This window comes from Neofelis nebulosa, chromosome 7 (genome assembly GCF_028018385.1).
Source record: "Neofelis nebulosa isolate mNeoNeb1 chromosome 7, mNeoNeb1.pri, whole genome shotgun sequence".
In the NCBI taxonomy this organism is placed as follows: domain Eukaryota; kingdom Metazoa; phylum Chordata; class Mammalia; order Carnivora; family Felidae; genus Neofelis; species Neofelis nebulosa.
Genome location: NC_080788.1, coordinates 36,889,954 through 36,913,578, shown reverse-complemented (window position 1 = coordinate 36,913,578; position 23,625 = coordinate 36,889,954). Strand labels below are relative to the sequence as shown.

The window sequence follows — 23,625 nt, the reverse complement described above, 5'->3', positions numbered from 1 at the left end:
TGATATAAGAAGGTACTGCTAAAGCTTTTTGCCTCTATCAAAATCATATCTTAAGATGTCTTTTTTTTTTTAACTTCTCTGATTTATGTTTTGTCATAGTCCTTCCATACAGACTTAGATTAGTTAGATTTTTCTAGGTCAACATAAAATATTTCATTTTAAAAATCAAATACTGAGCCACTGTCAATTTGACAGTATCACTGCAATTAGATGCATGGGTTGAAGACACAGAATTTCTTCTTTAAATGGAATCTGCTGCTTGTTTTTTAGAGTATATGTGTCTGGAGAAGAAAGGTTGGGTGGACAAGTTAGGAATTTTTTTCTGAATGTCAATATCAGTCCATTTGGGCTGCTGTAACAAAATAACATAAACTGGGTAGCTAATAAACTATAGAAATTTATTTCTTACGGTTCTGGAGGCCGGGAAATTCAAGACCTGTGCCAGCAGATTTAGTTTCTAGTAAGGACTTGCTTTCTGATCAGTAGACATCTGTCTTTTCCCTCTGTTCTCCTCATATAGTGGAAGGGGCGCGGGAGCTTTCTGGGACCACTTTTATAAAGGCACTAATCTCACTCATGAGGGCTCTGCCCACATGACCTAATCACCTCCCAAAGGTCCCTCCACCAAGTACCATCACATTGAGGGTTAGGGTTTCAACGTGGATTTCCAGGGGACAGAAACATTCAAATTTTTAGTTTTGTAGACCCTGATAATGTCATTGTATAGCCTTTAGGGCAGTAAAGACAGTAATTTGGAAATAAGCCTTTAAGGTTTGTCCTTATAGGAGATCATGCAAAAAATGTTACTTTATTTGATCATTATGGGATTTTCTTCAACTTGTTATTTTATAATAATTTTAGGTGTAGAAATAAGTCTAAAGATAGTATATAGTTTTTGTATATTTTTCACGGGATGTGGTCTCACCAGTCGTGAGCTGAAATCGAGTCCAACGCTTAACTGAGCCACCAGGTGCCCCTGATTTGTTTTTAAGTAGGTGTGGAGCCCATTGTGGGGCTTGAACTCACAACTGTGAGATCAAGACCTGAGCTGAGATCAAGTGGTGAATGCTTGACTGAGGCACACAGTTGCCCCTCCTTTGATGGTTTGATGGTGATTTTCTATTCCACTTCTTTCTCTTACATTTATTAATTTTATTTCTTCTGTAAGAAAGAGTTGTCCTTCCCCACATTAACTTATTTTATTTGATCATTCGTTTATATCTATACACATTCTTGGATTTTTATTTTATTCTCTGGATTAGAAACAGTACTAGTGTTGATTTCTTTTGTTGCTCAAATTGTTTCAGTTTTGGCCCCTGGGAGCCCTTTGAAGTTTGCATCTTTGTCCTTTCAAAGCATCTTTTTTTTTTTCCCCCAGCAATTTCTTACTCTGTGGCTCTACACAATGCTCTAGGCTCATTTTATATTTTTCCTGCCCCAGGCCTGAAATCACTCACACCTCCAAGGAGCCCAGGTCCATCTGTTTGGAGAATAGTCTTTACAAACCAACATCTGGGTGCTAGGTGTGCTCATTGCTACTGAGGCATTAACTGCTTCTAGGCCTTTCAGACCTAGAAAATGCGTGCATGTATACTAACCCACACATACACACACACACACACACACACACACACACACACACACACACCTACCTATGTTTATTTCTGTATGTACTATCTGTATATATACAAAACATTATTTGATACTGATACTTCCAACTCCAACCTAGCACCATAAGGATTATTCTCGCATTTCCTTTTGCTTATTTGTAACTTATTTTGCCCACAGTGAGAAACCTCTCATTATCGGCAGTTTAATTTTGTATTTGGTATCCATGTATGTAGTAGTTTCAGAATTGCTCAGTCATATACTTCTGAGAGAAACACATTTACTAAATAGAATACAGTGTTTGTGTACAGTTCTTTTTATCTTTATTCAAAGCTCGCTAAGTCAGGTCTTTTCTCCCATATGCCCTTCAGTCTGCTATGTCATTCATTTGTAATACAGTTAGATCCAGTTTTTCACAGTTTGTTTCCATCGTCAGTTTCCCCGACACTCTGGTTTGTTTATTTTTTTTATTTTATTTTATTTTATTATTTAAAAAAAATTTTTTTTTTCAACGTTTTTTATTTATTTTTGGGACAGAGAGAGACAGAGCATGAATGGGGGAGGGGCAGAGAGAGAGGGAGACACAGAATCGGAAACAGGCTCCAGGCTCCGAGCCATCAGCCCAGAGCCTGACGCGGGGCTCGAACTCACGGACTGCGAGATTGTGACCTGGCTGAAGTCGGACGCTTAACCGACTGCGCCACCCAGGCACCCCTGTTTTTTTTTTTAAATTTATATTCAATAAAATTCACTCCTTGTGTTGTACAGTTCTATGGAAATGCATAGAGTCATGTATCTACCAGTAAGAGTTCCATCATCCACAAAATGTCTTCTGTTGCCCTTGCATAGTCAACCCTTTTACCCAGCCCCATTCCCAAACCTAGCAAACACTTACGTGTTTTCCATGCCTTTAGTTAGCTTTTTCCAGAATTTCATATAAATGGGATCAAAGAATATGTAGCCTCTTAGGACTGGCTTCTTTCACTTAACAAAATGCATTTAATATTCATCTATCTGTTACACAAATCACTAGTTTGTTCCTTTTTATTGCTTAGTAGCATTCCATTGTATTACCAGAGTTGTTTATCCATTTACCTGTTGAGGGACATCTGCATTGTTTCCACTTTTGGGTGATTGCAAATAAAGCTACATTTACATGAAGGTGGTTTTTGTTTTTGTTTTTGTTTTCACTTGGGTAAATACCTAGGAGTGGGATCACAGACTTTATTGTAAGTACATATTCAACTTTCTAAGCAACTGCCAGACTTTTTTCCAAGTGGCTGTACAATTTTGCGTTCCGGCCACCAGAGTATGAGAGTTTCTCCTGCTCTGTATGTATCCTTATCAGCACATTGGTATTGTCAGTCCATTTTTGTCTTGTATCTGTTCTAATATCTGTGTGGTGGTTTTAATTTGCGTTTCCCAAATGTCCAGTAATGTTAATATGCCATCCATGTTTGTAAATGGGTAGCTGGTCCCTTTTATTTCTCTTGATTTTCTTTTATGATCAACCCGGTGGATAGTCTTTTCCAATATAGTTTTGATTTAACTGGTTGCTATTATCTTTGACGATTTGGCTATATTTTATAATAAGTGCACATTTCCATTATGAGTTTTGGCTTTCTGTACTTACTACAGTGGAACAAATGTGTTTATGTAGTGGAGTATTTGAATGATAATTTCATTGTTGTCTAAAGCTAGATTGTTTTATACGAATCTACTCATAGATTATGTCTGTAACTACATAGACATGCAAGGTAAGGTAAAACATAAATTCTCTGCTAGTGCTAAAGGTTGGCTTTGGATTGACAAATGTCACTGTAGAAAAAGAAATCTTAGGGTCTTTGGTGAGATCTTTTCCCCTTTGACTATCAAATGAACAAACAAACCTGATACTTTCTTGGGATGTCTGTCAAGATATGCAGCCTTTGTTATATTCTTATAAACTCATCAGTTAATATTAGGTGAAAGAGATTAGAAGTGAATGTTTTTAAATTTGCCCCAATTTACATAAACATTTAAATTGACAGCTTAAAAATAACATGTTGCTTCCTTGAGCTGAATTAATAAAAATGTGTGGAATACTCGTCACCTACGTTCTTGCATTTCAAAGACTACTGCTGAAAAAAGCTGTAATTCAGTAACTAAGTTTTTAGTTTAAATTTAGCTTCTGTCAGAATGAAGTAAAAACATATAAAGTTTTATTGAGTGATTTTTACCCTATTGAAGCTTTGTATTTACTGTTTCTGTTTTGCAAAGGCCTGTATTTGATCTATTAGACTATATGCAGGGATGCCAGATTATTTAAATAGATTTTTCTGTTTGTTTGCTGTATAAAGTCCTTTTAAGAACTTAGTATACTTCATAAAATGTATGCTTAAGTTGGGAAAATAATTATGTAAGCCTTAAAGGATAATATTGCTGTCAATCACTTGGTTAATTATGATGATTCTGTTGATATGGATTTTTAGTTAACAAAATGAATTATCCCCAGTTTCAGCAGAAAAAGCCAACTTAAGCAGTATTTTATTTACATATTCAGATTATGAAAATAATGTTATTATTAGAACTTATTACAGATGGAAAGATGCCTTTCTTGTCTGCTTTAGAATGAGCCTTTTCTTTTTTTTTTTTTTTTAAGTTTATTTTGAGAGAGAAATAGAGCATGAGCAGGGGAGAGGCAGAGAGAGAGAGAGGGAGAAAGATTATCCCAAGCTGACAGCATGGAGCCCTGTGTGGGGCTCGATGCCACCAACTGCGAGATCATGACCTGGGCCAAAATAAAGAGTTGGATGCTCAACTGACTGAACCACCCAGGCACCACTAGAATGAGCCTGTCTCTTTAAATATCCTGTTTGATAGTGTGATTACATTACTGATGATTCTAGTAGCTGAACCTGGGTTGTTGTTGTTAATATGATCATGGCAGTTTGAATTTAAACCAGCAAATTTTTTAAAACTAATTTATTTTGAGAGAGCAGAGGAAGAGCAAACAGAGAGGGAGAGAGAGAATCCCAACCCACTGGGTGCTCAACCCACTGAGCCACCCAGGTGCCCCTAAACCAGCAAAGTTTAAATTGGAAATTTTAACCTTTCTATAGTGGCTGCTCTGGTCACTGTATATTACTTATATTGACCTACCTTTTCAGACTTTCTTTGTAAATAAGTTCTAGATAAGAAAAAGCAGCCTTTTGTGTGGGGGGTGTGCTATATATATTTATGCTATAAATATATTTTATTTCCTTCTTTCCATTTTCCTTGGAACAGCAGGGGAAAAAAGAGGAAGGGGGGGTTGTTTTCTAATGTTTTGATGGTAGCTTCTTCCTTATTTACAGATTAGGAAGGTGAACTTTGTGACTTCGTTTGACTTTGCTTTAGATTCCAAGAAGTGGCAGCCACAAGCAGTTGTGCATGTGTGACAGTTGACAGTATCAGCTTTATTATCTTCCAGTATCGAAATCACGATTTCAAGTGCCTGGGTGACTCGGTTGGTTAAACCTCTGACTTTGGCTCCGTTCACGATCTTGAGATTCGTGGGTTCAAGCTTGGGATTCTTTCTTTCCCCCTCTTTCTTCCCCTTCCACTCTGTCTCTCTCTTTCAAGGTAAATAAACTTCAAAAAAAAAGAAAAAGAAAAGAAAAGAAAGAAATCACCATTTCTGAATTTGGGGAATTGAGGAAGTATGGAGTTTCACTTTTAAAAAACAAATTGTTAATGTTTATTTTTGAGAGAGAGAGGCAGAACACAAGCAGGGGAAGAGCAGAGAGAGAGAGACACAGAATCTAAAGCAGGCTCCAGCCTCCAAGCTGTCAGGACAGAGCCCGACATACTTGAACTCACATACCATGAGATCATGACCTGAGCCAAAGTTAGACGCTTAACCAACTGAGCCACCCAGGTGGCCCCCTTCTTTTTTTAATTTTTAATGTTTATTTATTTATTTATTTTGAGAGAGAGAGAGAGAGAGAGAGAGAGTGGGCACAAACAGGGGAGGGGCAGAGAGAGAGGGAGAGAGAGAATCCCAAGCAGGGTCTGTGCTGTGGGCACAGAACTCACGAACTGTGAGGTACGACCTGAAGCTGAAATCAAGTCGGGAGCTTAACCAACTAAGCCACCCAGGCGCCCCCATAGTTTAACTTCTGAGCAGCTGTTCTTTGCTTGACTCCAAATCAGGTGCTGTAATTTCCACGTTATTTAACTTCGTCCTCACAATAGCCTACATGGTATGTATAATTACCCACATTTTAACAAATAAAATGTATCCAAGGTAACAGCTAATAGTGGCAGAGTCGGATTTTGAACCTTTTGTTTTCTGAGCTAAAAGCCTCTGCTTACCCATTATACTGCCTCTCCTAAAATGAAGAAAATAATGGAAATTACTAGAAAATCTCTAAACATTTAAACCTCTGAGAAAGAAACTAATAATTAGGTAAGACTGAGATTACCTCAACCTTGGTAGTGTTTTCTTCAACCTTAAGGGACCTCGCTTTTGGAAGACTTATTTTATACAGGTTATATGAGGGAACTGCCAGCATAATACATGTTAATTAATACATAATACACGTTAATACATAATACATGTTAATACATAAAACATGTTAATGCTAATGACGATTGAGTCTCCAGTTTATGTCTCAAAAAGGATTCTAGTGATGTTAGTGATAATTAGCTTTCTTGATAAAAATCGTGTGTGAATCAGAAATAATACATGTATGAATTGCTTAGTAGTAAAAAAAAAAATTATTTCAAAACCTCACTCTTCTAGTAACTAGTAACTTTTTAGTGGTCTGATTAAACTAGAAATACTTAGTATAACATTTGCAAAACAAACTGTTGTATAGCTTGCAAATAATGCTTTAGATTGTTTGGTCAATAAATTCATTTTATGGCAGATCAATAAATTCCATTTGTGCAGTGATTAAGCTGTCTTTATCTGAATGGTATCTTACCCCGTAGTGATGTTATACTGTCAAAATTAACGACTATATGTAGAATTGGTGTCAGTTGTAAGAGTTTTTCCTTAACGTTTTCATTGTATTAGTGATCTTATTGTACATTTAGTGTAAATCCATCATACGCCAGTCATTAGTTATTTAGTATTTATTTCTAGCATATTAAAATTCTCAAATCAATAAATATAGAAAATACTTCAAATATGATAAAATTGTATGGGAAATTGTTTCAGTATATATAAGCAGTCAGACTACAGACCTTTTGTTAAAAGTGCTGTTAGTTGACATCTGGTAAGAATTCATTATTCTTTTGTTAATATTTTAGGGAAAAGTATAATATTAAGTAGGATGATGTAAAAACATTACTTGTTTATTTACTTATTATTTACTTATTTGTTTTGGTGTTACACGAAGATCTATACAGGCAGTAGGTTGAAAAGGAAAGTACACCATTAGGAATCAGCACAGTTGAATTGTAATGTTGGTACAGCCAATACTAATTGTGTGACTTTGGACAGAGCATTAAACTCCTCTAGATCTTAAATTCTTTTGTCTGTAAAGTAATTAGACTGTGGGTTCTTTTAAAACATTTTTTCTCTTAATTTTTTTTTAATGTTTATTTAGTCTTGAGAGAGAGAGTGAGAGCACGAGAGAGCCTGGGAGGGGCAGAGAAGGAGGGAGACTCTGAATCTGAAGCAGGCTTCAGGCTCCGAGCTATCAGCACAGAGCCTGACACGTGGTTTGAACTCATGAACCTTGAGATCATGACCTGAGCTGAAGTTGGATGCTTAACCAACTGAGCCACGCAGGGGCCCCTAGACTGTGGTTTCTAAGATTAATTCCACGTCTGTGATTCTTAGGCCAGAAATTATGTCTGTACTAAAACTAATGTAAATGGTATAGTTGGTCTACTTTTCTGGTTCTAACCAATAAATAGGGATTTTTGTTTTGTTTTTTTGTTTTTTTGTTTTCAGAATGAGCAGCCCAGCACAACTATGCTGGTGAATTTAAGTGCTTAGAGTACTCTATATACCTATAGTAATACAGTACATGTAAAAAAAAAAATATGCTTCTTGCCATTAGGAATAAAAGACTATAACATTAACCAAGTATTTTTAACCTTTTTTTTTTTTTTCCTTTTTTGCAGGAGGGAGATAGGGAAGGGTTAGATTATTTGGACCTCTCTATGCTTAGCATAATGTGGAGTAAGCCCTTAGTACTGGGAATGCCTGCGGTACACTAGGCACCTTTGTATCAGCTCTCATGGAATTCCCTGTCATCTTCGTCAAGATGTATGTTCTTTACCACAGAGTTCAGCATCTGATTATATATGGTCTAATTCTCTAAATAATTTGTTAAAATGATTATAAGGTTTTGGGGCACCTGGATGGCTCAGTCGGTTGAGCATCCGACTTCAGCTCAGGTCATGATCTCACAGCTCAGGAGTCCGAACCCTGCGTGCTGACAGCTTGGAGCCTGGAGCCTGCTTCAGATTCTGTGTCTCCCTCTGTCTCTATCCCTAATCCACTCTCATTCTGTCTCTGTCTCTCTCAAAAATAAATAAACATTAAAAAAATTTTTTTAATATGATTATAAGGTTTTTAATAGCAGTTTTAATGCCTCTTGTCTTTATGTCCAAGTGCCTAGTAGGTGTTCAATAAACACTGTTGGTTGGATCGTCATGTATAAGGAATAGTAATGTTTTGGGGGATGATAAAGGTTTTGAAACTTTGGTAGACATTAGGTTGAAAGTAAATGAACAACTTGCTGTGAGGTTTAAAATTTTGAACTTTGACGTTTTTAATTAAAAATTCTTTTTCTCACTTTTTTTTTTAAGATGGTGGATTGTGGTGGATTTATTAACATTTATTGAGTACTTTCTGTGTGCCTGGCGTTGATCTAAAACCCTTTACATGGATTAACTCATTAATCCCAATCTATGAAGTAGTTGTTTTTTTTTTTTTTTAATGTTTATCTATTTTGAGAGAACACGCGAGAGTGGGGGAAGGGGCAGAGAGAGAGGAGAGAGAGAGAATACAAGCAGGCTCCATATTGTCAGTGCAGAGCCCTATGCAGGACTTGATCTCACAATTTCACGAATCATGAGATCATGATGTAAACCGAAATCGAGAGTTGGTTGCTTAACCAACAGAGCCCCCCAGGTGCCCCTGAAGTAGTTACTCTTTAAACCCATATGGTGTGTGAGGAAACTGATATGTAAACAAGTTAAATAACCTTCTTAAATACAGAGTTAATAAGTGACAGGGTAAGATTCAAACCCATAAGGAGCAATTGGAAGCATACATCCTTAATGACTATGCTATACAGCTTCCCAGTGTTATATATGTGAAGTTTCAGAATTTTGTTGGACTTCGGGCTTTAAATTCATCAGACCTCACACACACCCATTTCAATTCTTTGTTATTATAGTGATTAGACAATCTTGTGGTTGTGACCGCTAAACTCCTTATCTTTAGGTGAGTTGGATAAAAGTTAGGTCTTTGACACAAATAACACTTTCGTTCCAAACTATTAACATTTTAGAACTATTTCATGAGTAATAAACTTGATTTTGGCAAAGTTCCAAACACTGCTATTGTTGGAACTGTCAAGCTAGATAGAATTTTGGATACTGTACTAAGATAGACATTGAAAATAGAATATTTTTCTAAAGATCTCATAAGCCTCCTAGTCTGTATAAGCCCTGTCTGTCCTACAGATAGATGTACAATGCAGAAGATAGGAAAATCCAAGGCAATAATATAGCCAATCAGTCCCTTTAAATGTAGTGTTTTTTCCTTGTCCATAGTGTTTATTGCATAGCAGTATAGAAATAATGGGGTCTTTGGAGTAAGGCTAAATTGCCAAGCAGGAAAGTTTATACTACGAAGAATCCCAACTCCTTAGTGAAAATCCAAACATGGCTGCATAGAAACTTTATAAGGACTTCATGTTCATGTATATTCCTAATCTGTAAATCAAGACTTTAAATATAGATTTCCTGTCTTCAGCCAGAGTAAGCATGCCAACTAATGAGTATATTCTTGAATGCATGTCAATAGGAAAAAAAAAAAAAAAAAGACACACACACACACACCTCACATGTAAAATTATTGCTTACTTAAATCAATGGTGATTGATTGTTTAAATGTAATTTGAGTTAGGAGACCATGTGTGAGCAAGAAATAAATTTGTTTTGCTAAAGTCATTAAAAGTATCAAGAATATTTGTTACTTCCCCCAGGCCTTGATTATCCTGACTAGCTTAATTTGTATGTTCTACAGTAAGGGTATCCAATTAATCATTAGGGGCCCTCTATTTATATATAAGCATACTTTGGAGAGAAAATACCAGTATTAGTGAAGTGTTAGTGAAGCCCTATAACAACACAACTCACTAGTCTTAAATATTAATTGCTCGTTATAGAGCTGATACTAAAGTAGGTATTGCAGAGGAAACTTCTAAAAACACAGCCAATAGAATGAACTGTTAGGTAGCTTAATCAGGGCAGCCAGCAACTTATTTTTTCTAAGACACTTAAAAAAAACGGGATAACTTTTTCTTTCTTTCTTTTTTTTTTTTTTTTTTTTTTTTTGAGCAAAGACTTTGGACCAAGCAAAGTCTTGTAAGAAGCAATCTGTGAAGAATGTTGAAAGCAGACAATAAAAGTTAGAGCCAAAATTAATAAAGTAGAAAACAAAAGTACAAAAGGGAAAATCAACACAATCACTACTTTTAATAAAAACAGTAACTTCCCCCCCCCCCCCCCAGAGTATTGATGAAGGAAAAAAATAAAAGCATAAACAACTACTTCTTCTTTTTTTAAAGAGAGACACAGGGAGAGTGTGTGTACCCATCAGAGGAGGGATCAGAGGGTGAGAGAGAAAATCTTAAGCAGGCTCCATTCTTATGGAGACTGTTGCAGGGCGTTGCAGGGCTTGAGCCCATGACCTTGGGATCATGACCTGAGCCAAAATCAAGAGTCAGATGCTCAACCGACTGAGCCACCCAGGCACCCCTAAACTTCTAGTTTCAGGAATGAAAAAGGGACATTTTAGCAGATACTTCACATGTTAAAAAAAAGAAGAAGATTTTTAAAATAACTTTATGCCAATGGATTTGAAAATTTAGGTGAAATGGACAAATTCCTAGGAAAACAGCACTTACTAAAACTTTCAAAAAATTAGAAATCTGAATAGTTTCATATTAATTAATGAAATTGAGTCTATAATTTGGAATGTTTCCGCAAATAAATTTCTAGGCTCAGATGGCTTCACAAATGAATTCTTCCAAGAATTTTCAGTAGAACTAACATCAGTATTACTAAAACTCCTTCAGAGAATAAAAAGAAAATATTTCCCAACCTGTTCTGAGGATTGTATAACCTTAGTATCAACACCTGATAAGGACATTATAAAAAATTTCAAGTCTATTTTTCTTGTAAATATAGGTGAACGAATTCCAATAGATTAGTAAATCAAGTCTAAGTAGATAGATAGGTAGGTACAGAAGTAGATGTCATGACCAAGTTGAATTTAATACGGGAGCACAAATTTGATCTAACATTTGGAACTCAGTGAATATAACCAAATTAACAAAAAAGAGAGAGAATTACATCATCTCAATAGGTTTTATCAAGTGGAAGCATTTGATAAAATTTATCTGTTCATGATTTTATTAAATGCTTATAGTAAACCATCAGTAGAATGTTAATTCCTTAATCTCATAGAGAGTTCTACCCGTGCCAACCCCAAAATCTATAGCAAGCGTCACATAGTGGTAAAATATTGAAAACATTTATCTCAAGATCAGGAATAAAACAGGGGTGACTGCTATAACCATTTGTGTCCACCATTATATTGGCGATCCTAGACCTAAGCTGTCTAATACCTTATTTTGCAATTGAAATTTCAATTAATTAAAATTATAGGTCATCAATCAAACTGGCCTCATAACACATCTAGGCACATGTGGCCAGTGGCCACCAAACACAACAAATATAGAACATTTGCATTACCACAGAAAGTTCTGTTGGACAGTGCTGGCCTACTCAGTGCACTAAGGGAGGAAGCAGAGAGAAAACTAGTTATTTACAGATGACATGATTGTTACAAAGAAAATTCAGGAGTCTACAAACTAATAGAATTAAAAAGTGAAAATTTTGCAGGGTTGACCAGATACATAATTGACATAATAAAAATCAGTTTTAGGCCTGAATACCAGCAATAAGCCAAAAATGAAAATTTTTAAATGTTTCCCTATCAATATATCAAAAACACCAAATATGCAAACATCTAACAAAAGACCTCTACACTTCTCCCCAGGTAGATTCAGTGCAGTCTCTAACAGAATCCCAGATTTGTTTCTTAGTTTAGTTTTTTTTTGAAATGGAGAAGCTGATTCTTAAATTATGGAAATGCAAAGAGCCAAGAATAGCCAAAATCATACTGAAGAATAACAAAACTGGAGGATTTATATTACAAGATACCAAGACGTTATAAGGTGACTATAATAATGACAGTGTGGTTCTGCCACAAGAAAAGACAAATCAATAAAACAAAACAGAGCCCAACAGATATATGCATGTATAGTCATTTGATTTATATTAAAGATAACATTGCAGTGCAGAAGGAAAGGATATTCTTTTTAATAAATTGTAGTGGGTTTATTAGACACACACGTGGGGAAAACAAAAAGATGAATCTTGACCTTGACTTCAAACCACACAAAAAAATAAATATAGATGAGTTAATACATATGAAAAGTAAAACAATAAAGCTTCTAGAAGAAAACATTTTTTAAAAATTTTAATTGAAATGTAATTGATAAATATTAGCTTCATGTCTATAACATAGTGATTCAACATCTATATACATTAAGAAGTGTTCACCATGGGGGTGCCTCAGTGGCTCAGTTGGTTAAAAATGTCCTACTTTGGCTCAGGTCATGATCTCATGGTTCGTGGGTTCGAGCCCCACGTCAGGCTCTATGCTGACAGCTCAGAGTCTGAAGCCTGCTTCGGATTCTGTGTCTCCCTCTCTGTGTGCTCCTCCCCACTCACGCTCTGTCTCCCCCTTTCTTTCTCTCAAAAATAAACAAACATTTTAAAAAAATGTTCACCATGATAAGTGTATTTACCATCTGTCACCATACAAAATTACTACAAATTATTGACTATATTCCCTATGCCTTACTTTACATTCTTGTGGCTGATTTATTTAAAACAATTTTTTTAATCGTTCATTTATTATTGAGAGACAGAGCATGAGCATGGGAGGGGCAGAAAGAGGAGGAAACACAGAATCCCAAGCAGGCTCCAGGCTCTGAGCTCTTAGCGCAGAGTCCGGCGCAGGGCTCAGACTCACAAACTGCAAGATCATGACCTGAGCTGAAGTCGGACGCTAAACTGACTGAGCCACCCAGGTGCCCCTTGACTGATTTCTTTTATAATTGAAAGTTGGTACCTCTTAATCCCCTTCATCTATTTTGCCCACCCCCTACCTTTCTCCCCTCTGGCAACCACCCATTTTTCTCTATCTATGAGTCTGTTTTTGTTTTGTTATTTTTGTTCATTTTTTTTTTTTTTAGATTATACATATGAATGAAATCATATTTGTCTTTCTTTGACACATTTCACTTAGTATGATACCTTCTAGGTCCATCCATGTTGTCACAGTGACAAGATTTAATTCTTTATGGCTGATTAATACTCCATTTTATACGTATACCACATCTTTTTTATTCATGTTATCAGTGGACACTTATGTTGCTTCCTTATCTTGCCTATTACAAATAATGCTGCAGTGAACATAGGACTGCATGTATTTTTTTTTTGAATTTTTTTTTTTTTTTTTCATTTTGGGTGGGAAATACCCAGAATGGAATTGCTGGATCATACAGTATTTCGACTTTAAATTTTTTGAGAAACCTCCATACTAGTTTCCATGCTGACTGTACCAGTTCACATTTCCACCAACAGGGCATGAGGGCCTCTTTTCTCTACATCCTCACCAACACTTGTTATTCTTGTTTTTGTTTGTGTTTATTTTGTTTTTTGATTTTTTTAACCAGCCATTCAGACACCTGTGAGGTAATATTTTATTGCTGTTTTGATTTGCATTTCCCTGGTGATTAGTGATGTTGAGCATTTTTTCATATGTCTGCTGGCCATGTGTGTCTTCTTTGGATATTTCGATTCAGGTCCTCTGCCTGGTTTTTAATCCGATTGTTTGCTTTTTTCATATGAATTCTATAATTTATATATTTTGAATTTAACCCCTTATTAGAATATCCTTTGCAAATATCTTCTTCCATTTAGTAGGTTGCCTTTACAATTTGTTGATGCTTTCCATCACTGTGCAAAAGCTTTTTAGTCTGTGCTAGCCCCAGTTTATTTTTGCTTTTGTTGCCCTAGCTTGAAGAACAGATCCAAAAAAATATGAATAAGACTGATGTTCAAGAGTTTACTGTCAGTGTTTTCTTTTAGGAGTTGTATGATTTCAGGTCTTACATTCAGGTATTTAATCCATTTGAGTTTATTTCTGTATGTGGTATAAGAAAGTGGTCCAGTTTCATTCTTTTGCTTGTACCTGTCCAGTTTTCCCAATACCATTTATTGAAAAGACTGTGTTTTCCCCATCGTATAGTCTTGCCTCCTTTGTTGAAGATTAATTGACTGAATAAGCATGGGTTTGTTTCCGGGCTCTCTGTTCTGTCCCATTGATCTATGTCTCTCTTTTTGTGCCAGTACTGTACTGTTTTGATTACTGTAGTTTTTGTAGTGTAGTTTGAAATGTGGGTGTGATACCTCCAGCTTTTTTCTTTCTCAAGATTGCTTTGTTATTTGGGTTTGTTTGTTTTTATGATTCCATAACAATATTTAGTATTATTCTAGTTCGGTGAAAAATTCTATTGGAATTTGGGTAGGGATTGCACTGAATTTGTAGATTGCTTTGGGTGGTATGGACATTTTAACGAAACCAATTTTTCCAGTCCGTGAGTATGGTTTATCTTTCCACTTGTTTGCATCATTTAAAAATTTTTTTTAAATGTTTATTTATTTTTGAGAGCGAGAGAGAGCATGAGCAGGGGAGGGGCAGAGAGAAAGAGATACAGACACAGAATCTGAAGCAGGCTCCAGGCTCCAAGCTGTCAGCACAGAGCCTGACACAGGGCTCGAACTCACAAACTGCAAGATCATGACCTGAACCAAAGTTGGATGCTTAACCTACTGAGCCACCCAGATGCCCCTGTTTGCATCATTTTTAATTTCTTTCATCAGTGTCTGATAGTTTTCAGAGTATAGGCCTTCTTCCTCCTTCCTCCTTCCTCCTTCCTCCTTCCTCCTTCCTCCTTCCTCCTTCCTCCTTCCTCCTTGGTTAAATTTATTGCTAGGTATTGCATTCTTTTTGATGCAAGTGTAAATAGGATTATTCTGGCAATTTGTTATTAATGTCTAGAAACACACATTTCTATATATTAATTTTGTATCCTGCAACTTTTCTGAATTTACATATTAGTTCTCATGTTTTTTTGTTTTTTGTTTTTTGGGTTTTTTTTTTGGTGGAGTCTTTAGGGTTTTCTATATACAGTATCATGTCATCTGCAGGTAGTGACAGTTTTACTTATTTACCAATTTGGATGCCTTTTGTTTCTTTTTCTTGTCTGATTGCTGTGACTAGGACTTCATTGTTATGTTGAATAAAAGTAGCAAGAGTGGGCATTCTTGTGGTTTTGATCTTAAAGGAAAAACTTTCAGTTTTTTACCATTGTGTATGATGTTAGCTGTAGGTTTGTCATATATAGCCTTTATTATGTTGAGGTATTTTTGAGAACTTTTATACCTACTTTATTGAGAATTTTTTATCATGAATGGGTGTTGAATTTTGTCAAATGGGCTTTTCACATCTATTGAGATGATGATATGGTTTTTATCCTTTGTTTTGTTAACATGGTGTACCACACTGATTGATTTATAGGTACTGACCCATCTTGCATCTCTGGGATAAATCCCACTTGATGGTGGTGAATGATCTTTTTAGTGTATTGTTGAATTCAGTATGCTAATATATTGTTGAGGATTTTTACATCTGTTTATCAGGAGTGTTGGCCTATAATTTTTTTTTTTTTTTTTTTTTTTAATTTTTGTAGTGTCTGGTTTTGGTGCCAGGGTAATGCTGGCCTCATAGAATGAATTTGGTAGCATTTCTTCCTCTTCCATTTTTTTTAGAATAGTTTGAAAAGGAGAGGCATTTACTCCTAAGTGTTTGGTAGAATTCACCTGTGAAGCCATCTGGTCCTAGACTTTTGTTTGTTTCAATTTCATAGCCAGTAATCTGCTCAGATTTTCTGTTTCTTCCCGATTCCGTCTGGGAAGATTATATGTTTATCGTTATGTAATGCCTTTATTTGGCTCTTGTTACAATGTTTGTTTGCAAGTCTGTTTTGTCTCATGTAAGTATTACTCCCCCAGCTTTTTCTTTTTTTTCTTTTCCTTTCCTTTCCTTTCCTTTCCTTTCCTTTCCTTTCCTTTCCTTTCCTTTCCTTTCGCATGGAATATACATTAAAATTAAGAAATTCTGTTCACTGGGGCACCTGGGTGGCTCAGTTGGTTAACTGTCCCACTTTTGATTTCAGCCCATATCTTGATCTCAGAGTCATGAGTTCAAGTCCCACATTGGGCTCTATGCTGGGTGTGACGCCTACTTAAAAGAAAAGAGAAAAAAGAAAAGAAAAGAGAAAAGAAAAGAAAGTAATTCTGTTCACTAAACTACAGTTAAGATCGAAAAGGCAGACCACAGAGTGAGAAAAAGATATTTGCATTTGGAACAAAAGGTATTTGCAGAATACTCAGCCAGAATATATTAAAAACTCCTATACAGCAATAGGAAGACAGACAACCCAATAGAAAAATGGGCAAAACACTTAAATGGTCAATTCGCAGCAGAAGGTCTTCAGAAAGCATACAGACATATTAAAAGATCCTCAATCTCATTATTTATTTGCAGTGTATAAATTAAACCCATGATGTGATATCGCTGTCTATCCTACAGAATGGCTAGAATTCAAGGACTGATGCTGTCAAATGTTGATGAGGATGTATTGTATTTGCCACTCATTTTCCACAGCTGGTGGGAATATAAATTGCTTTAATCACTCTGGTTAATACTTTTTTAAATTTTTTTCTCACTAAAGCTGAACTTAATCATGGTTATACCGCATGACCTTACAATTTCACTGTTAGGTATATATCCAACAGAAATGCTAACATATGTTCTCCAAAACACACGTGTAAGAGTGTTCGTAGAGCAATACCCATACAGTCAAAAACTGGAATCCATCCAAATGTTCAAAGCCAGCAAACTGGATAACTAAATAGTGGTATTATTTGTACAATGGAATACCATACAGCAGTGAGGATAAATGAACTATTGTGGTACACAGCCACATGGATAAGCCTCAGGAACATAATGTTCAGGAGAAAAAGCCAGTCACAAATGAGTACACATTGTGATTCCACTTAGTTCAAAAATAGGCAAAACTGATTTATTGTGTTAGAAGTCAGGAGAATTATTTCTTTGGGGGAAAGATGTGACAGGGAAATAACAGGGAATCTTCTGTGTATCTGGTTAAGAAAGTTCTATTCCAATAGTTTGCTGTAAGCATTTTCAATAAAATACTGACTAAATTTTATCAAATGCTTTTATATGATAAAAGCTATTGACATGGTATGGGTTTCCTCTCTTTTTCTTTTAATTTGAATTCTGAATGTGAAACCAGACTTGTGTTCTTGTACTATATTTCTTGATCTGGGTATTGGTTTCAGAGGCACATTAACTTCATGAAAATTAAGCTATTCATTACTATATTATACTGTGATAAAAAGTTTATTTAAAATTTTTAATAAAAAAATGAAAATGATACTTGGAGAGCTAGCCAAAAATGTACATGTTCAGTTTATAAGATGAGATAAAGAAAACTTTGCATTTCCATGGAAGATTCTTTCTCAGTCATGCTTGATTTTGAATGTATTTTGTGGGAGCACCTGGGTGGCTCAGTGGGTTAAGTGTCGGACTTCAGCTCAGGTCATGGTCTCACGGTTCATGGGTTCAAGCCCCATGTTGGACTCTGTGCTGACAGCTCAGAGCCTAGAATCTGCTTTGGATTCTTTGTCTCCCTCTCTCTCTGCCCCTCCCCTCTTCTTCTCCTCTCTCCCTCTTTCTCTCTCTGTCTCTCTCAAAAATGGATAAACATTTACAAAAATAGAATGTACTGGGGTGCCTGGGTGGCTCAGTTGGTTAAGCATCTGACTTCAGCTTAGGTCATGATCTCACGGTCTGTGAGTTCGAGCCCTGCGCCGGGCTCTGTGCTGACAGCTTAGAGCCTGGAGCCTGCTTTGGATTCTGTGTCTCCCTCTCTCTCTGCCCGTCCCCTGCTCTTCTTCTGTCTCTGTCTCAAAAATAATTAAAACATTAAAAAAATTAAAAAAAAAAGAATGTACTTTGTAGAATAATAACATTTTATGAGATAGTTTAGTAATTAACACATGCCTCCATGAAGTCAGGTATAAATACAAGTGAGGCTTTTTATGTTGGAGCAAAGCAATGGCATAGTTATCACATAGAACGTATTAATGGTAAGAATTGACTTCTCAACTTCACTTCTTTCTTAGTTGTGGTTTTTCACATACTGGCTAAAAGTCAATCCAGGATAATGATCTCTGAGAGATGGGGAAATGAATGCGGGTGAGTCCACCGTGTTTCCAAGCCACAGTGCCGACAGAGGGAACCTAAACAGCCCAGGAGCCTCACAGGATTGGGTTTGGGGTTCAGAGAGGACAAGCTAAAATTTTAAGGCAAAATATTGGAAAGGAAAGAAGTATAGAAATGGAGAACCCCAGGGACCTGGAGAGTGTCTCTTCAAGTCTTTGGCTATCAATCTGTGTATACATGTGAAGTAACTACTCAACCCTAGGAAAAGAACCACTGGAAGGAGTAGGAGAAAAAGCCCTCAGAGATCACAGAGAGTAAGTTGGCCACATTAGCCAGAGTGGAACGACCTCCTAATAGGCACTGGATAAAGTCTCAAGGACACTGCTCTAGACCAAAAGCTACAGTAGTAGCCCTTCCTTATCTGCGGTTTTACTTGCTGTGGTTTCAGTTACCCATGGTCAACTGTGGTCCAAAAGCAGGTGGTTCTGCTTCTGAGGTATCCTCAGAAGGTTGGCAGTAGCCTAATGCTACATCACAGTGCCTGTGTCAGTCACCTCACTTTATCCCATCACATAGGCATTTTATCGTCTAACATCATCACAAGAAGTGTGAGTATAGTACGATATTTTGAGAGAGGCCACATTCCCATAACTTATTACAGTATATTGTCATAATTGTCCTATTTTTAGTTGTTGTTAATTTCTTACTGAGCCTAATTTATAGATTAAACTTTAGCAGGAGTGTATGTGTTTAGGAAAAAGCACACATAGGTTTCGGGACTAAGCTCAACTTCAAGCATCCCCTGGGTGTCTTAGAAAACATCTCCCGCAGATGAGGGGGAACTGTTGTACTCTGGTCCCACCTAACAAATTAAGAAAGTAAACCTTGAAACTATCAAACCGTTTCCAGGCCATTGAACTACACCCAGAACAAAGCTCAACAACACAGGAATTCAGAAAAATCCAATACCGTATGATCCAGCAATCTCACTTCTGGGTATTTACCTAAAGTAATTGAAATTGGGATCTTGAAGAGAGATTTGCACTTCTGTGTTCATTGAAGTATTAGTCACAGATGCCAAGAGGTGGAAGCACCCAAGTGTCTCAACAGATGAGAATGGTGATACGTATGTACAGTAGAATATGGTTTGGCCTTTAAGGAGGAATTCTGTCAGGCAGCAACATAAATGAACCTTGAGGACATTTTATGCTAAGTGATATAAGCCGGTCCCAGAAAGACAAATGCTGCCTGATTCCTCTTACATGAGGTATCTAAAAGTAGTCAAACTCAGAAAAACCGGAAGCAGAGTAGTGATTGCCAGGGGCTGGAGCTAGGGGAAAATGGGTAGCTGCTATTTAATGGGTATAATGTTTCAGTGATGGAAGTTGAAAAAGCTCTAGAAATCTTGTGTACAACATGGTGCTTATGTTGTACTATACACTTAAAATTTTGTCGTAGACAAAAAAGTAAATTGCACAAATTCGTTTGTCAACTCATATTTTCTATAAATACCATTTTCTGCTTTAAAAACCATGCAGTAGTGAAGATGAAGCATGAAAGGTAAAAATATCCATAACAGATCTGAAAAAATTTCATTACCCAACAATTCTTAATGCCTTGCATCCTATAAAAAATTACCGGACATGCAAAGAGCAGAAAATGTGACCCAAAACCAGAAGAAGAATCAACCAATAGGAAGCGAGAAAGACGGCACATATGATCAAATTAGCAGACAAGGACATTAAAGCAGTGATTATAACTATACTCCGTATGTTCAAGAGAGTAAAGGAAAACAAACATGTCAATGAGAGAAGTGGGCGTTGTTTTTCAAAAGAGAGACCCAAATAGAACTTCCAGAGATGAAAAATAAAATTTCTGAAGTGGAAAATGCAGCAGATGAGATTAACAGACATTGCAGGAGAAAAAGATTAGTTAAAACCTGAAGACCTAGCAACTATCTAAAATGAAATACCAACGGAAAAAAATAGTTGGAAAAAACCTATCAGTGAGCTATGGAACAACATTAAGCTATTTAACACAAGTATAACAAGTTTTAGAAGGAGATCGGGAGACAAAAAAATATTTCAAAAAATAGAAGGCAAATATTTACCAAGTTTGATGAAAACTGTAAACCCACAGATGATAGAAGTTCACAAATCTCCAAGCGGAAGAACCAGGCACAAAAATTAAATTGTTGAAACCAGTGACAAAAATCTTGAAAGAAACCTTAAAAGCAGCCAGAGGAAAATATACCGCCTTAAATAACAGATGAACAATAACATAAAAATCACTACAGACTTGTCAGAAGCTATGCATGCCAGAAATGACATCCTTAAAGTACTAGAAGAAGAAAAACAAAAACTCAACCTGGAACTCTGTACCTGGCAAAAAGGATGTTTCCAAATTGAAGGCAAAATAAAGAGTTTTTTAGATAAACAAAGCTGAGAGAATTTGTCACCAGCAGGCTTATACTATAAGATATGTTAAAAGAGTAGTTCTTCAGGCAGAAAGAAAATAATCTCAGATGGAAATTTGTATCCACAAAAAGAAATGAAGAGTATAAGAAATGGTAAATATGTGTGTGGATATAAAATTCTTTTTCCCCTCATATATTCTTAAAGACAATTGTTTAGAACAAGAATAACAACACATTATGGTGTTTATAAGTAGAAGTTAAAAACAAAAAAAAAGGAGGTAGAGCTAAAAATGGTAGAGCTAAAATGGAATCATAAAAAACACCAAAAGATGGAAAGAAAGAAAGAAAAAGAGAACAGAGATAAGACAGATATAGTAAAACAGAGTTAAATCCATCCATATTGGTGATCACTTTAAACGGTCTGTATGCCCCACTACCTGATTAGATGTTTTAAAAGTAAGATTCAATTACATACTGTCTATAAGAAAGCCACTTTGAATATGAAGATACCGGTTAAAAGTAAACAGAAAAGATAACACCATGTAAACAGTAATCACAAGAAAGCTGGAGTTCCTATATTGATACTGGATAATGTAGATTTCAGAACAAAAAATAGGAAAATTATTTCATAACGTAAAAGGGGTCAGTTCTTCAAAAGGCTATAACAGTCCTAGATCTGTAGGCATCTAATGACAGGAGTTTCAAATAGATGGAGGAAAAGCAGTACAACTAAAAGGAGAAGTAGGCAAACGCACATAGTTGCAAACTTCAGCATTCTCTCAGTAATACATGTTTGACCTATAGTCTACCGTGAGAGGCATGATTTATTGCTGTTTTTTCGTTTTAATGTTTTCTTTGATTTGAGACTTTGTCTTGTTAACCAAAAGATTATGCCTACCAAACCTGATTATCAGAGTAGTATTAAGGTGCCGATTCTGTGTAAATATCCACAACCAGGGATCAGTAAAAAGAATTATCGAGACTTACGAATTGCTAGATGTATTAGGTTTCTATTTCTGTTGTAACAAATTACCATGTAGTGGCTTTAAATAACACAAATTTATTAATTATCTTATAGTTCTGGAAGTGAGAAGTCCAAAGTGGATTTCACTGGACTAAAATCAAGGTATCGGCAGAATTGCATTCCTCTTGAGGCTTTAGGAATTGCCTGTTACTTGCATTTCTAGCTTCTAGAGACTGTCTATGTTCTGTGGCTCAGGACTCCCTTCTAAAGTAAAAAAGCCTGTATTTCAGATGGAATACTTGATATATAGATAATTCAAACAAGACAGCGAAAATAAATATTTGAAAAGGCGAACAAATGGTCAAGAATTCAAATCCACTTTGCAGTTCTGACAAAAATCAGTTTTCTCCTAGTGCTCTCTTTGGGTGTGGATAAGTGGACAGAGAGAGACAGATTTTATTATACTTTAGATTTTTGAAGACAAAAATATCTAAATTTTACCAAATTTTTCCAAGGAGACGGGTTTTGTTTTTGCTTCTACCATTTATTTTCCAGTCATTCCTAAAATATCAGGTGAATTGGTGGAGTATTCGTTGAACTCTTGAAACTCAGAGCAAATGCCCCCATTTCATATTTATGTTATTAGTGTTCTCTGTTCTTTAGCTCTTGAAAGACCTTTTCAATATCTTTATGTATGCCTTACAAGTTTTTCTTATTTAGGGTATGTAGGTGTTTCTGCCTTTCATACAAACCTTTGAATGGAATAAAACAGACTGTTGACAGAGTGATCATAGTTCCCTTTTATCTGCATAAAAATAATATTCTAATTATTTAAGCTAGAGGACAACTTCCTGTATGTATCTAGTATGTTGGTATGTCAAGCCAATAGTATCAGTCTGATAGGAGAGTATGGTTGAACAGTCATTAATGCTTTTCTTTTTTTTTTTTTTTTTTTTTTAACGTTTTTTTTTATTTATTTTTGGGACAGAGAGAGACAAAGCATGAACCGGGGAGGGGCAGAGAGAAAGGGAGACACAGAATCGGAAACAGGCTCCAGGCTCCGAGCCATCAGCCCAGAGCCTGACGCGGGGCTCGAACTCACGGACCGCGAGATCGTGACCTGGCTGAAGTCGGACGCTTAACCGACTGCGCCACCCAGGCGCCCCTCATTAATGCTTTTCTAACAGTCAGTAGCTGATCCAGGTGTAATATTATATTCTGAATAATCAGTGATATTTCAGAGCACCTGGATGGCTCAGTCAAGCATCCGACTTCGGCTCAGGTCATGATCTCACTGCCCGTGATTTTGAGCCCTGCATCGGGCTCTGTGCTGACAGCTCAGAGCCTGGAGCCTGCTTCAGATTCTGTCTCCATCTGTCTGTGCCCCTCCCCTGCTTGTTCGTTCCTTTGTTCCTTCATTCCCCCTCCCTTTCCCTCTCTCTCTCCCCCTCCCCCAAATAAATAAACATTAAAAAAAGAAAGAAAATGCTAAAAATAATCAATGATATTTCTAGGCAGTAGCATCTTAGATGAGATACATAATATTGTGCTATATTACAAAATGTTTTTCCAGGTAAAGATCTTGATTTATCACTTGGTACATTGGGATTGGTGTGAGTGCATGAAGCGTGTGTGTGTGTGTGTGTGTGTGTGTGTGTGTGTGTGTGTGTAAACTCATGTGCCCATTTTCCTTCCTTCCTCTTAGGTTTATTTGTTGTGAAAGTAGAAATTGCTCAATTGTACTTTTATCTTATTCTGCCAGTTGTCTTAAAGATTTCAAAATACTTTTTTTTTTTTAATTAATGTGTTGATTTTTCAATGTGTATTTCATTATTGCAGAGCTTAGGATCCTTTACACTTCCCAAACTGGCTACTTCTCCTTAGGTGGATATTTAGGATGAGATAGCAAAGTAGAATTTGAGGTGGGAATTACATTCATAGGAATTTATCCAAATGTATTTCAGGAATAATTAG

At 36.3% G+C, this 23,625-nt stretch overlaps 1 protein-coding gene across 4 annotated transcripts in view; it reads left to right on the top strand.

Annotated features, from left to right (window-relative positions):
- GLCE (glucuronic acid epimerase) overlaps positions 1–23,625 on the top strand; it is a 117,332-nt gene that overhangs the window by 61,483 nt on the left and 32,224 nt on the right. Inside the window, exon 2 of one of the 4 annotated variants that reach the window (XM_058737246.1) lies at positions 21,766–21,813. The exons of the other annotated variants lie outside the window; for them this stretch is intronic. The gene's annotated coding sequence lies outside the window, so the exon portion shown is untranslated. The remainder of the gene's footprint in view (positions 1–21,765; positions 21,814–23,625) is intronic. 4 annotated transcript variants of the gene reach the window in all.